Genomic DNA, 15,911 nt, shown 5'->3' on the forward strand with positions numbered 1-15,911 from the left:
AGCTGCTGAAAGGAAATGGCGTAAATCTGGAGATAGAAATGATCTTAGTAAATACCAGTCTATGCTATCATCTTTTTCATCCACTGTCACACTTGCAAAAAGAACATATTATCAGAGTAAGATTGAGAACGCCACTGACAGCAGAAAACTTTTTGCTATGTTCAAGTCTCTTCTCAATCCTCCACCACCGCCATCAGCTACTTCACTGTCAGCAGATGACTTTGCAACATTTTTCACTGAGAAAGTTGCTAAGATAAGTGCTCAGTTTGATGACCCTATAAGAAGGACTCTGCCTGGTGTTAGCATGATGCCATCATTGGACTTTTTCTCTCCTCTTGATGAGGAAGCGGTCTCTCAACTGCTTCAGCGAAGCCGTCCAACAACATGCCCTTTGGATCCTGTCCCGTCTACTCTCCTGCAGTCTATAGCACCCGCTATTATACCGGCAGTCACACATGTATTTAATACTTCACTCAGTTCTGGAATAGTTCCTTCTTCTTTTAAACAGGCAAGAATTACGCCTTTGCTGAAGAAAAGTACACTTAATTCAACTGATGTGAAGAACTACAGACCTGTCTCCCTTCTTCCTTTCTTGTCAAAGGTTTTGGAGAAAGTGGTCTTCAAGCAAATGTGTGACTTCCTCTATCAGAATAACCTACTAGACCCTATGCAGTCTGGTTTCAAGAGTGGTCATTCTACTGAAACTGCTCTTCTATCTGTGACTGAAGCATTGAGAGTAGCTAAGTCCTCTGCTCAGTCATCAGTGTTAATTCTGTTAGATTTATCTGCAGCCTTTGATACGGTTAACCATGACATTCTCCTTTCTACACTATATGAACTGGGAATTTCTGGGAAAGCTCTTGACTGGTTCAAGTCTTACCTTAAAGGGCGTTCTTTTAGCGTGTCTTGGCAGGGACAGATATCAAAGTCTCATGACCTCACTACAGGAGTCCCCCAAGGATCAGTATTAGGGCCCCTCCTTTTCTCTATTTACACCACTTCTTTAGGTGGGATTATTCGCTCTCATGGATTTGAATATCATTGCTATGCAGACGACACTCAACTTTTCCTATCCTTCCCACCTGAGGACTCTAGTGTTTCCCATCGGATCTCTGCATGCCTGAAGGACATTTCAATCTGGATGAAGGATCAGCACCTTCAGCTTAATCTTTCCAAAACTGAGCTCTTGGTGTTTCCAGCAAAAACAGCTATTCCCCAACAGATCAATATCCAGCTTGATTCATCCTCACTGACTCCAACCAGATCGGCACGTAACTTGGGTGTCATAATTGATGACCAACTTACTTTCTCTGAGCATGTTGCCTCAATTGCAAAGTCATGTCGGTATACCCTGTACAACATTAGGAAGATCAGACCTTATCTGACACAAGATTCCACTCAGCTTCTTGTACAGGCAATGGTTATCTCCAAGCTGGACTACTGTAATTCTCTGTTAGCTGGCCTACCTGCTTGTGTATTAAGACCACTACAGTTGATTCAGAATGCTGCAGCACGACTGGTCTTCAATCAGCCAAAGAGGACACATGTAACCCCTCTCCTAGTTACTCTCCACTGGCTCCCTATAGTAGCCAGAATTAAATTTAAATCTCTCACTCTGGCCTATAGGACACTGACTGGATCTGCTCCCAGCTACTTCAGTTCTTTAATCACGATGTACATTCCCAACCGCCCATTGCGATCTTCTGAGGAGCGTCTGTTATGTCGACCAACCATACATGCTAGGTCAAATTGTAGATCCTATTCTTCAGTGGTTCCGTGTTGGTGGAATGAGTTGCCCAGTGCTCTCCGTTCCAGCAACAGCTTTGGATCTTTTAAGAGGGGTCTTAAGGCATATTTATTTAATATGCACTTAGTCCTTTGAGTTTGTGATGTGTTATGGTTTGTATAATGTATTGTTTTGTTATAATTTGTCTATTGATAGAATTTGAAATTTATTTTGCTATTGTCCTTAAATTTAGCCATACCATGCTTTAGTTATTATTATTATATATAATTAACTGAGTGACTTATTTGATTGCTATTCTCATTTCACTGTTTTATTTCTCATTAGGTTAGTGCTTAAAATTATTGTTTTACTGATAATATTACTATTCTCCCTAGTTTGTAATTGTTCACTGTTAATTTAATTTGTATTGTTATTTATTTGTATGTCGCTTTGGACAAAGGCGTCTGCTAAATAACCATAGCCATAGCCATAGCCATATTAACTGCCCCTCCTGTATTAACCTCATAGCTGAAGAAATTTAGCAAAATCAATGTATTCATGGGTTTCATCAGGTCCCTTTGCACAGGTGTATCAATCAAGCACCATGCAGTCTGCATTGATAACCAAGGTGCTTGATTGTATACACCTGTGGAAAGGGACCTGGTGAAACCCATGAATAAGCCGCGGCTAATAGTCGGGAAATGACGTATTTCAGCGGAATTGCTTCTCTGAGTCATACTCACCAATGGTTATGTGGCTGACACAGCTGTAGTAGCTCGTTCCCGTGGAAACATTATGGCTGCCGCAGCTTGGCTCGCGGTCTGTAGGAGACAAACACACTGTTCTCTTTTTTGGCTCGCGGTCTGTAGGAGACAAACACACTGTTCTCTTTTTTGTTCTCTCCCCAGGCAGGCCAGTGACAGACAGGAGACGTCGCCAAGATATTTAACAATCCCCTGGAATTACTCCTGCTTCCCTTCAGAGGAGCCAGCCAGGCAGGTCACAGCGGGAATCAGACTGACGTGTTGACAGGGAAAAGTGATGGTTTTCATGTCCCTCTTCAACATCTATGAATGGGAAATGAGGCAGATGCAAACTGCGTGCAGAATGACCTTTCTCTCTGAGTGCTGAGCAGTTCACAACATGACAGAAGACTTCTCTACTGCAACTTTTTCTTTGTTTGAATGAATGGTAAAAACATATGTACCAAGTGAATATCCATAGTTGCATCTTCTATTTAAATTTGTCGTTGACAGAACAATGGCTCTTTTTGGCAGATGTGATCATCGTTGTTCTCTGTTTGCTGGCTAAAAACAGTTTCTGGTTCATTTTTAAATAATGTACTGAACAGCAGGAGACTGTCAGAGGTTTTCAGATGTAAAATGGGTCTGATCTTTGTTATGTAACACAAATCAAATATTATCTGTGTGACCCAAAAAAACATCAGAACAGCATCCGGTCCACGTTGACTCTCTGGCTGCATGAGTCTTTCAAAAATGGCTGACATGTGGCTTAATCATTACAACACTCTATGTCAATGCCAATTTTGATGGATGCAATACAGCCTAGGAATGTCATCCTGTATAGAAGGAATGAAATGTAGGCTACTGTATTCAGTGATCTCGTCGAACACTTTAAAACAAAGAGTCTAGACTAGAGCATTCCGCTCCGCAAGATCTTTGCTTTAAACTGGCATACTGTCCGCCTGTTGGGATCCACCAGGCACAGAGGAAACAGTGCCCCTCCGTGCATTGCAACTGGAGTGGGATGCGGAGGGATGCCTTCTCATACCTTATGGTCTAGTGGCCTTTATTGACCAATGAAAGGCTCCAGACTGATTGGTCTCCCTTTCTGTCTGGCACTTGGTAGGTCAAAGAAAAGCAATATTCTCTGTATATGGCCGGCACTTTGCCCACAACATAAAGATTTGAGGTGGGGTTATGAAGTGACTGGAAAATATTTTCTCCTGTACCCATCTCTGAAGTCATTCATACTGTACATACACAAACACAAACACACGCACGCACGCACGCATGCACACACACACACACACACACACACACACACACACAGACACACAGACACACACACACACGCACACGCACACGCACACGCACACACACACACACACACACACACAGACACAGACACAGACACAGACACAGACACAAACACAGACACACACACACACACACACACAAGCCTGTATGTATGACACATGAAGACTGCCAGGGCTAGTTGTAGAAACAACTAGAAAGCTGAAATATTGATTATCCTACTTCGAAACACCCTCCTACTCTTGTTAACATGACTTATAAATGACAGTAAACAAATGCATACAGAACAAGCTTTGCGTGAGGCTGTGCAATGCAGGTTACCCTCTGTTCATTAATTAGTCTGCTGAATTCATTAAGCATAACTAGGGTAGCCTAATCAGGAATACTGCCGTCCTCTAGGCTATGTGTAGTTGCATCATTTGCAGTTCATCAGAACATTTTATTTTCACAGGCAATCCCTGATTAGGCATGTGTAGCCGTTGTATTAAGTTAAGCTATCCCGTCAATAACATTGACAGCTCCAGAGCTTATGCTACACGACAATTCAGACAGACCCCACCGAACCGCGCCCCAAAACAGGTTTCCGCAGAGGCGTTATCCCTTCACTAAAGCTTCACCTCGAATAGCCAGCGTTCGTTTTAAAATAATATCATGTTCAACTGAAAAACGATAAACAACACATACGTCCTATGACCACGTTTTCGTTTAAGTTTACCGTTAGGTTGTGCAAATATCTGAAGTATAACTCATGTCAACTTTTTTTTATAACCCAAGAGAAGCCATCTGATAAAGTTGACAAGCGTAAAGTTGATTACCTTACCTTGAGTTGAACCAGAGGATAACCGTGTCCGGTGCTTTGGGGTTTCGGGGCACACCCGAGTCGACTCATCGTGTATTTCTAGGGAAACATTATCATCCGTATCCGCAGCCGAGTCTACCTCTCGTACTTTACAGCAGTGCTCCGACGTCCCACTGCATATCCCGGGCTGAATCCTCATGGTCGGGCACCGCTGCTGCTGGATCAGTTGTACATCTGTCCCAGAGCAGTCATGCTCCACCATCCTCACAAAACAAGCCGTTTTTCTAAGATAGGCGTCCTGGACACCCAAGTACCCATTCAGATTCCAAGCGCCTGAAAAGTCATGCCAAAAATATAATTAAGATTACGAGGGCATCATGGTCGTATAGCCTAATTTAGATGGGCCAAAAGGTGCTCCTCGCTAAGGTTGTTCAATCGGGACACCTCCTCCCATCTGTATCCCTGACTTAGGAGGAGAGGTTTTCGAACAACGTGGTGTCTCTTCACGTGGCTCAGGTGTAAGACATTACCTAGTTTCAGGGTTATATAATAAGTACATGCTCTCCCTGTCCATGCAAATGTTTGACTGTCCTTTTCCTTGGACGTCCAATGACTTCTAAAATGTTATGTGATGACATGCAGAAAAGGTAGATGCTTTGTTGCAGATTCATATAAAACCCCCACATGTCAAATTATAGAACTGGATGATTAATGCACAGAACTGCCCACAGACCCTCATAGCATATAGTGTCCAATTAATGAAGTGGAAGAGCCACATCAGCCATTCAGATTGTGCTATAAGCTCAAATTGAGCTGCAGATATGATGACTAGTTTAATGGTGTCCGCGCTCTCATGTAGATGGAAAACACTTAGCCTCCACTAAGGACCTGCCATAGACTAAATGAGCCAAAGGGGTGAATACGGACATTATTCATCAGATGTGCTGCCCTGTCTTTTCTGATGGAACACCAGAATGTAGACCATTGAGTCCATATAGGGGTGGGCCTAGTTTTTATCAGAGTTTGGAAAAAAAAAAAAAAGAAATGTGCCAACGGGCCTACATATTTTACTATTACCAGTCAGCAGTCAATAAAAACATTCACCCGTGTCCATGGTATATGGACTATTCGGCAGACATGTATTGATGAGTTGATGAATTCTTGGCTATCTATCCCCAGTAAGTACAAAATGTGGTTGGTCTAATGAAGCAATTGATCTAATGAAGAGAAATGACCAGTGTCAATGTCACTTTAACTAAGCTATCTGTAACAACCACACCCAAACATGTCTTCATAGTCAAATTGCTGCTAATTGACTTACCCATCCATTTACCTCAGCATGTCGCTCAACACAATGTGTTAAATACATAAATGCATTCGATAAATCATTCTTGGTTTTGACAGGCGCAAAAACCTGTCCCGGCCGGGTCTTTTCCGGTTCGGTGCCTGAGATGAAAAGTTCCCCGGTTGAGAATGTTGTTCTGTTGAGGAAGGCCCTGGGGCCCCAGGGAGTCGGCCCAGAAGTGTCAGCTCATAATTCACACAGAGAGATCCTCTCCGGCCCGCTCCATATTTACTCACCAAACTGAGCCCCGCGGGACGCAGAACTAGGCTTTCTCTGAAAACGCCATGCAGCGAATCTCCAAAGCACCTTTTCCCCTTCAGCAGAAAACAAAAACTTAGGTGGTCAAGTTGCGGAAGAACGCGAAAGCACAAAGGTTGTCTTCGCACTTGTGGTTCTTAAATGAACCTCTAAATGTGCTTTGAAGAACCATCATTACTTTGATGAAAATGATTCTTCAAGGCCTTATCTTGGCTTCCACAAAGAACCCTTTTTTTCTGAGTGTAGTGTGGGGTAGGCCTAGTCTGTTCTATTCATATAGGCTACTGCAGCCTATAGGCATAGTCTGTACAGGCAGATGTTTTCCCCTTGACTAAAAACAGGTTACATTTTATTTAGGCTATACATTTAGCCAGTTTGGTAAATTAAAGGTCAATTGTTTCTGTTGACAGATATCTGGACGGCATGGAAAAACAGACAACACCATCAGTCGTTATGGAGGGAGCATCACACCATCTCTCCAAACTCTTTGTTGAGAAGGCACTTCTCAAAGCTCAGAAGATCAGAGAGAGTCTTGGGAGAGATAGTGCTGAGGTGGATACCCCTGTGAACGTTGTCACCCATAGTATCCACTCTGACATTGAGGCAACTCTGTCAAAACCAGGAGCTGTTTGGGTGGCGAGACAGCTAAGATGACGTCTGATGTGGCGGATCCCAAGGAGGTCACCTCGAAAAATCTGGAGTTTGCCTCTGACGACCTCAAGGAGATTAAGACATATTTCGGCATTCTCAAAGAGGACCAGAGGAGACTTCAGCAGCTCCTGCAGGAGGACAGAGAGGAGCAGGAGATTAAGCTCAGAGCTCTGGAGAGGGAGAGAATACAGGAAAGAGCTGAGTGGGAGATGGAGAGGATGGAGAGAGAGGAGACCCTGCTGTCTGCTCTTATGTCAGTGGCTGTCACTGAAGGAACTCAGGAGCCAGTCAGTCACTCTGGTGGTGAGATATGGTTTCTTGAATTTCTAGACCACACGATTTGTCATTGTTGATGAGTGCCATTGGATTGAAAGTACTGATTCAATGAATGAGCTTCCAAACCAGTTTAACATTTCTATTCTCGTGTGTTTTGTCCTTCAGAGTATCAAGCACCTGGGTGCAGCAACTGCAGTGAGCCAGGAGAGAACCCCCAAGAAATGGTGGTGTTTGAAGAACACACACACACACACACACACACACACACACACACACACACACACACACACACACCTCACCCCTCCTTACCCCGGGATGTCCTCTATTCTGTGGTCCACTGCTAGCTGCTGTAAAAAGTTGTCAAATGAAAGATAGCTTCTGCTGAGCTCAGACTTGACAGAAATATTCATGACTTGTTCTTGTTTTTTTTTGTCAGGATGCTCAGAGCAGCGGTGCAGATAGAATGGACCTGAAGGAGCTCATGGAGCTGGTGAAGCGGGTCAGGAAGGAAAGCCGAGCTGAAGAAACAGCTGAAAGCTCAGGCCAAGGCCGAGAAGAAGGCATGGAAGGCAGAGAGGAGCAGTGGGAAGAGAGAGGCCAAGAAGACCGAAAGGAAAGATGAGCAAGTGGGGGCCATCAATCAGCAGCGATCTTGCCTCGCTACATGTGCACTATTGGTTGTGCTGCTTCACACTGTGAGGACTGAGTGACCACTCTGACCGGCCAGAGGATGATCACAATTTTTTTTTTGTTTATGAATATTATTTTATTTATTTTATTATATTATATTTTTGCTCTTTATATTAAATAAACATTTCGATATTTTTACAGCAGTTTCTGGACTGTCAACCACTCATGTCTGCATTTTAGATTTTGCACAGTAATGACAGCATGGCTAAAGGTCTGAGAAGTACTCATTATACCAACACTACTTTCATATAGTACTGGACAGAAAAGAGCAAAAATCGTATCAACTGCAACAATAGGCTACTGATAGGCTTCTTTTTTTTTATCCAAAGCAACACAGACTCACAGCAGCGGGGTTGATAATCGAACACAGAGCGACCAATTGTCTGGTGTTATTAATGTGCATGATGCCCCTCACACAACCCTCATCAAATCAATTATATTAATCTACATCATCTATATTCACACAGAGTGAGTGAGTCTTTCTCCCTGTGATGCAGTGGACGAGGCTGTGCTAACAGAGCAGGCTCGGGCCAGGGTGACCGAGTGCATTGGGCCTTTGAGGAGAGTAGATAATGAAAACACCTTGGTTTGGTCCACCAGGCTGAATCTTTCTCACTCCTTCTTGATTTTAAGACCGAGGACAATGGTCTCTCATTTGGTTGGATAAATGATAAGAAAGAGATTTTACAATGCTTTCCCTTCCGCACAATTCTGAGACTCTGGACATTTTTGCTTGACAGCATAACCTTGTGGTGAGTCATAGTATCAGATGTCTGAAATTCTCCACAGTTATAACGTCATTTCATGTGTGGCAGTGCTGGAGTGAGACTGAGGGAGACCTCATAATGAATTGATTATGACTTAACCAGCTTCAGAAATTGAATACTGATGTTATCTGTGTACCAGACAAGGGGCCGCTAATGAAAAATAATCAGTTTTCCAGTGACAAATTGTTCCAAGTTATAATAGTGATTAAAATCTCATTAAAAGTTATCTTTGCAGTCCTAGATTATATTAAACTAAAGTGTTAGAGAGGAGATAGAGACAAAGTGAGAAAGCACAACTAAGACCATTTTACTTAGCCAACCAAGACGCACAGATGCGCTGCAAACCCCACCAAGAACCCACTTTGTGCCAATAAGAGTCTTCTACCACGCTGATGACTGGCATCTTTTGGGGTTGGTGATGCCATGCTTACTTACATTGTGGAGTTTTCTGACCTGAACCACAGAACATTTCATAGCTTTGATGGCTAGTATGGGAACAATAGTAGTGTCTGTCTGTCCTTCACATGATCATATTGCATCAACATTAATTATATAAAAAATATATATATTTTAAAGCATATGGAATAGTTGCATTGTTTGCATATGTTGCTTTAATGGTGATAATAATAATTTACTATGCCGTCAAAATATGAATTTGATGACAGTTTCCCAAAGCACTAGAAATGCAACATTTCCCTGAGATGTTACTTGGTAGTTCTTGACATTGAACAAGATGGCTTCCCTGCTTGAGCTCTCTTTTTCATTATTCAGTAGTAAGCAACTATACCCCCATTCAAATAAAAGGAACCCATTCTGCATCTTATTTTGTGTATAACAGGAGTTTCTGCTGACTTTGGTGCACCTGCACTTGGCATCTTGACTGCACCAGTCAGATGGGATGCATAGCAGAGGCACTGAAGTCCCTTTTTCATTATGCATACAAAGCAGTGGGGGGTACTCCAGCGGGAACAACACTCATACTCATTAAAAAAAAAGCCCTTGCCAAGCAAATGTATTTATTCTGAATTGTGCTCAAGAGGCCTGGGCTGGTGCTGCTTTATAGTGCATCACCTACAGAATACGTAACATTTGTTCTGAAAGTTCTGGCTATCACAACACACTGACACACTCCCCCTTAAATATGTATTCCTGAATATTTCGGACTTAAATAATTAGGGTTATAGTGTAATAATGAATTGAGACTATTAATCCATACAGTACATATCATTGTGAATTGTGCTATTTTTGTTTTGGTTTTGTATAACACCACTCACTCTTGCAAATGTTTGACACCATTTTGCCGTTTTTGCATTATATATATTTTTTTCTGAGTCTCCATCAGAATGCACAATATGATCCTCTGATAAAGATGAGTCTGTAAGGCTGTCGGGCACTAGAGGGCGCTGAAGCACCACCAATGCTCTCTGACAGTTGACACCTGCGTTTTCATCTAATGGCATGGCTGCGTTCTGGCTCTAGCCGAAGATCTAATGAATATTTTGGTTGGGTTATTGACCAGGACCTGTGCACAGCTGGGACGGAATTAAACATCAGTCTCATTACCATAAGTTCCTGGCCACCACTCAAGTGACTGATCCTACAGCAGGTTTCATTTGGTTTATGAGAAGCACATTCAACTCTCATTTCTACAGCAGTGGAAATAATTATTATTTGAGGGAAATCATTATCAGAGAGAGACTCTCTATGACCAGTGGCACTAAGTAGCAAAAATATGACGCTGTTGAGAAGCCAAACTTCTGCTTAGAACATTTCTCACATGCAAAACCCTTTGTTGAAGGAAATGTTTCATCACTGAAAGTTGCTGTGTGCATGACACAAGTTCAGAAGATTGCTTGGAAAAAGAATAGAGTTTCATGGAACACTTGAAGGCTCGTGATCTCATTTCTTCCTCTAAGAGTATAACATGCCGTGAGCTGCTGTTGGCCGTAACACCTTCTGTAAGGCGGCTAAATACAACATCCCTCCACCGTCCCCTTCCCATTCATTTCTCAAGGCCATTCTGTGGTATTTTCTGGAGGTTCCTCTCTATCCCCGCTGGACACTGGCTCCTGGCTGACTCCACTCGGCTCTCCCTCGGCGAGGTGCGCGCTGATCTCCAGATGTCTCGTGCCCCCCTCTCTCCTGGCTCCCCGCATTTGCATGCGCCTCCCTGGCCACCTGTTTTGTTCCCCGCTGCAGCAGGCTGCATCCTCTCCCTGCCAATTTAGCCTCTGATCCAGTGGCACTGCCTTTCTCTGGCTCCGGGATATACTGGGGAATTGGGGGGATTATGTGCGTCTCTGTGTGTGTGTGTGTGTGTGTGTGTGTGTGTGTGTGTGTGTGTGTGTGTGTGTGTGTGTGTTACTGTGAAAGAAAAAGTGGGTGAGAGAGAAAGATAGAGAGAGCAACCACGTGATATAATAACAAATTATTGCCACGAGTCACATTCGAGGGTGGTCTCCGTATAGATTTACATGTTTGCATAGGCCATAATTTCATTCAGATTAATGAATGACCTGCTCAAATAACATCTGGAACATTCCAAGAGGCTGAATGTTAATTATTCATGGAGCTCCACAAACAGCAAATGAGTTTTTCGCAGCTGACTGAAGAGTATGTCGAAAATAAAACCAGAGAATGTCAGGAAATATTATATGAAGACCTCCAGAAATGTTAGCGCTGTTATATTTAAAAGAGAAGAGTTGTGTGACTTGGCACCATTTGATATATTTTTTGGTTGAAATTAACTATGAGATGAAATTGAACCAATGAAATTGGCTAACACTAAAACCATCCACCTCAAAAGTGCTACTCAATGGAAGCTTATAGGGAATATGGAAAAAATAACATTTCCACAACTGATGAACATTTAGACCCCCCAAAATATCTAGTACCCACCACCCAGGCTGAAAAATACTGGAGTTGTCCTTTAAATGTGCCTTTATTACATAAGGTTGGGATCCATCAGCTTATTTACAGATGAATTATGCTTTTAATGGGATATCCTTCGAGCTAGTGTTCATAAGAGCACTCTTTATCTGATTTGAATAACAAAGCACTGTCCTTCTCCATTTGTAATGTTAGCCCGATACGTAACAGCATTAAACAGATGGATGTGTTTTTAAGGTATTGGCAGACTCAGTCCAGGCCTTTAGTTGATTCTGAAATGAAGAGAATAGGCTAACTCTGTGGTCTCAGTTCATCTCTCTCTGTTGTAATAAAGTAGTACACTGCTGCTGAAGTGGCTGCCTTGAAGCTGCAGTTATCGATCTCTGCATCCAGGTAGTCTAACCAAAAGGCTTAACAACTATGGCTGATACACTCTCTTCTCCAGAGGACTGTAGTCACACAATAGCATTTGCTGAACCAAATCACTGAATGCAGAGGTTTCACTTTAACTTTTGGGTCATGGTTACTGTTTCTTAGAGAAATGTTCAGTGAGAATGTTTCTCTGCGTAGGCCTTTGATGATACAGAGGGGTTTGAGAGCTTCTTGTGTCAAAGGAAGGCATTTGCAGAATGAATGTGCAAATTGTCATTCAGATACTGCTACAAGGTCACGAGTCTCTCCCTCAGCCCACACACACAAGTAATAACAGCCGTTTGATCTCTTTGCTGTTCTCCGTCTGTGTAGAAATGGATTATTTCACGGCCTCCTGAATGCCATACCTGGGAACCTGGCCCGTGATATACCTATCCTATCCATTCTCGTTACAGACCAATTGATTTCAGGTGGCGTGGTGGACACGCTTTGGAAAGTAGGTCATCGAACCCTTATACCGGCTGATGGGTCGCTTTGATATAGAATTGGGCTTGCACACCAGTCCCTGAAGATTTTCATCTCTGACACATTTCAGAGTAAGAAAAAAAAAAAAAAAAAAAAATCAATCTCATCTGTGTCTGTCACAAACCAGTGACAGAAATAGGAATGGGTCTAAGGTGTTTCAGGAAAGCCATGACTCAATTACTTTTTTCCTCTCACTGAAGGCTTCCCCAATCTCATTGTGGGGTAGTACAGTGCAATTTGAATTAATTAATGACGACACTTTCCCCTCTAAAAAAGGCTTTCGAGTAATGACCCTTTTATCAGGCAAGGGAGATTAGGAATATTTTACAGTAGGGTGCCTGTGCAAGCCAAAGAGTATTCTTCATTGATGGTGATCAGAGAGATCATCATCGGAATGTGTGATGTGAGAGTAGATAGGTGTGTGTGTGTGTGTGTGTGTGTGTGTGTGTGTGTGTGTGTGTGTGTGTGTGTACATGCAGTTTGTGTATGTCTGTACAATGCATCTTTCTGTCTACATCAGTTGTGTGTGTGTGTGTGTGTGTGTCTGTACTTCATCTGAGTGTGTGTGTGTGTGTGTGTGTGTGTGTGTGTGTGTGTGTGTGGCGTGGGGGTGAGGTGGTGCTGTAATTACTTTTTGGTGTGTCACGCTCGGCTGGTCGAGGTGAGTTCCCTCTCCGGAGGATGCAATAGCCACTCGGGTGGACAAGGGAGAGCCTTGGCCAGCAGTCCTCCCCCGACACACACACACACACACACACACACACACACACACACACACAACACACACACACACACACACACACACACACACACACTCCTCATCTCGTGGTCTTGTCTCACTGATTCCCCTCGGTGCCTAACCAACACAGTGCTGTGCCTGTACCCATCACAATATGCCCCGTCGGCCCCCAGAAATCAATGCTCATCTTCGCCCTGCTGCTATATTTAACCAGGTATTACAGCCTCCAGCATTGACTGTTGATTGGGAAGCTGGGCCTCGCTCCTTCACCCGCACAGCCCCCCTCTCTTGCTTTCTGGACCTCCTCTGATCACGGATACAGATAAGCGTAATGAAACGAAAGGCTCAGGAGATGACCTTTAACTGAGCGGTAATGCGCTGAAGTGCGATGGACGATCCATATCAGGCCGTCTGTAAAGCAGTGGTGCTGGTCAGCAGGGGATCCACAAAGGTGACTGTCCGGACGAGATAGAACGACTCTTCCAGCCATCTGTCTTTTCATCATCGGTTTGGTTGCCTTTTTTTGAACCGGAGCAAATATTCACGTTAATTAGATTTGGATATTGACTTTGGAGTCGAGGGGAATTCATTTGATATGTTTGGGCAGCTGGGTACAGAAGCATCACAGAGGGTTTTTTTTTTAGTTTGATCAGATGATTTCAAAGACCAAATGAATCAAAAGTCATAGCAGGCCTAAATGTTTTGCGAGCAACCACTTGTCTCATTCAACCTTGGCTTCACTAAAGTGAATCCAGTTTAGCTTTGGAAACCCTTCCACAGACTGAAGTGGGGATGTTAGGACGACTATTTTCCCTTTCTTTTTTGTCCAATAGAAGAAAACAAAACACTGTTTATAGCTGATAAACTCTCTAGCGAGAAGGGCTAATCGCGCATTGTGTTTGTATCCTCCAACCTTACCTTCACACACCGTGTCAAACACAGACGGTGCCAAGCGCATAAATAATTACGAAAGCAACACATTCGGTTTGTAGCTATCCAGCAGTTTAAGCTTTAATTGGAGTGTGTGGCGTGGCATTCCTGCTCCCAGCCACCCGCCATCAATTATACAACAACACAGTCTGCCAGGGCTATGGAATTTCCCAGAGTTTCATCATGAAGGAGCAAGCCGAGTCTCTAGAGTGATTTGATGTTGCGTGGGCAACCTGGGGAGAGGCCGACATGACTGTGAGCTTCTCCCAGTCATTACGGGGATGTTTCTGTCTCGGTTACCTTGACCTGTGTGTTTGCGTGACTGTAATCTCCATCGGCCTAGCTGCTCTCCCAGTCAGCGCTGCGGGGCTCCCCTGTTTCGCGGGTAATTTGCTCATTTGCGGCGGCGCATGAGGAGGGGGCTCAGAGTGGGAAATGGACCTTCAAGAACCTTGAAACATTTTAGGCACTAGAAACGGGATGTCAAATTTAATATGATGGGGGAATTCGTAAAATGATACAGCGCTGTCGAGAATGAGGACAATCCAACGACATTCCTCTAAGCTTACAGTAAAATTGCACTCTAACCTTAAGTGACAATTTGAGAGACCACAGTCAAATGAACAGTTTTGTCATATCATTCAAAGAGAGCTGCCAAAGTACGACATGGCATGCTATGTCCCCCCTCCCTGACTCTCTCTTCTCTCTCTCTCTCTCTCTCTCTCTCTCACTCTTTCTCTCCCTCTATCTACTCACAGCTCATCATTCGTCCACACATTGATGGGGAAAATTGCAAACAAGTAATTGGGAGCACCCAACCAGGCGTGACCACGGACTAAATGGATGGATGATTGCATCGGAAATTTTCCTGCCTCCCGTGTTGCTTCTAGCATGTTATTTTTGCAACGTTAGCAGTCATCTGACATGCCTTGTTGAAATATACCAGCAAGCCCCTTCATCAGTTATCATGGGAGTCAAATACCTATAATGTATCTCAGGGTCATGCCATGCATAAATCACATTACCATGTTGTGCTAGACTTGACATTTACTTCAGATTTTGTTTTGTACACATATTTTATTTCAATACATCATGTATTTGTTATACAACAAACAATATTACTTTGAGGGAAGAACTCAATTATTCCCACGTGCTGTATCGCAGTTTTTATTTAACTCAAGCATTTAGAGGATTAAAATATAGCCTCTGTGAAAACACGTGTTCCCAGTTTTATTCCCAGAAGGTGCTCTTGTGCCCCAAACAGTTATACTTAGTACTCCAAACAAACATCTTCTATTGCAATCCGACCAGATGGCTCCATGTTCATATGCTTGTACCCTACATATGGTAGATCCTCTGAACCATATTTACTTTGCTTCTGGAGTGTTGAAACGCCCTCTCTCTATCTGCTTCCAAGGCACTGTACTGACAGGATCTCTCTCTCTCTCTTTCTTTCTTTCTCTCTCTCACACACACACTCACACACACACACACACACACACACACACTCCTTGGACATGGCCGGCGATGTGTGTTTCGCCCGTCTCCGTATTAGACAATCAGTTTACATGGTGTGAGATGACGAGTAGTCATCGAAGGCCCTCAGTTGACTTCACACTGTGTGTTTAGTGGCTTTCACCCCTGCGTGAGCACAGCTCTCATCACGTAGGAATAAAAAGCCATAAGACACAGCAGCAGACTCACAGCAGGGGGGCTACAGAGGGAAGGGGGGGGGGGGGGGGGGGGGCAACAGGGGCCTCGGTGGGGGGAGAAGAGGTCAGGAATAAAAGACAAGGCAAGCAAGCTGGAGAGAAGAACAGAGGGATGAGGAGAAGAGGAGACAAGGAGGACAAGCGCAGTTCAAAAGAGCTCAGGAAGAGTTTAGCA

This window comes from Sardina pilchardus, chromosome 17 (genome assembly GCF_963854185.1).
Source record: "Sardina pilchardus chromosome 17, fSarPil1.1, whole genome shotgun sequence".
Classification (NCBI taxonomy): Eukaryota; Metazoa; Chordata; class Actinopteri; order Clupeiformes; family Clupeidae; genus Sardina; species Sardina pilchardus.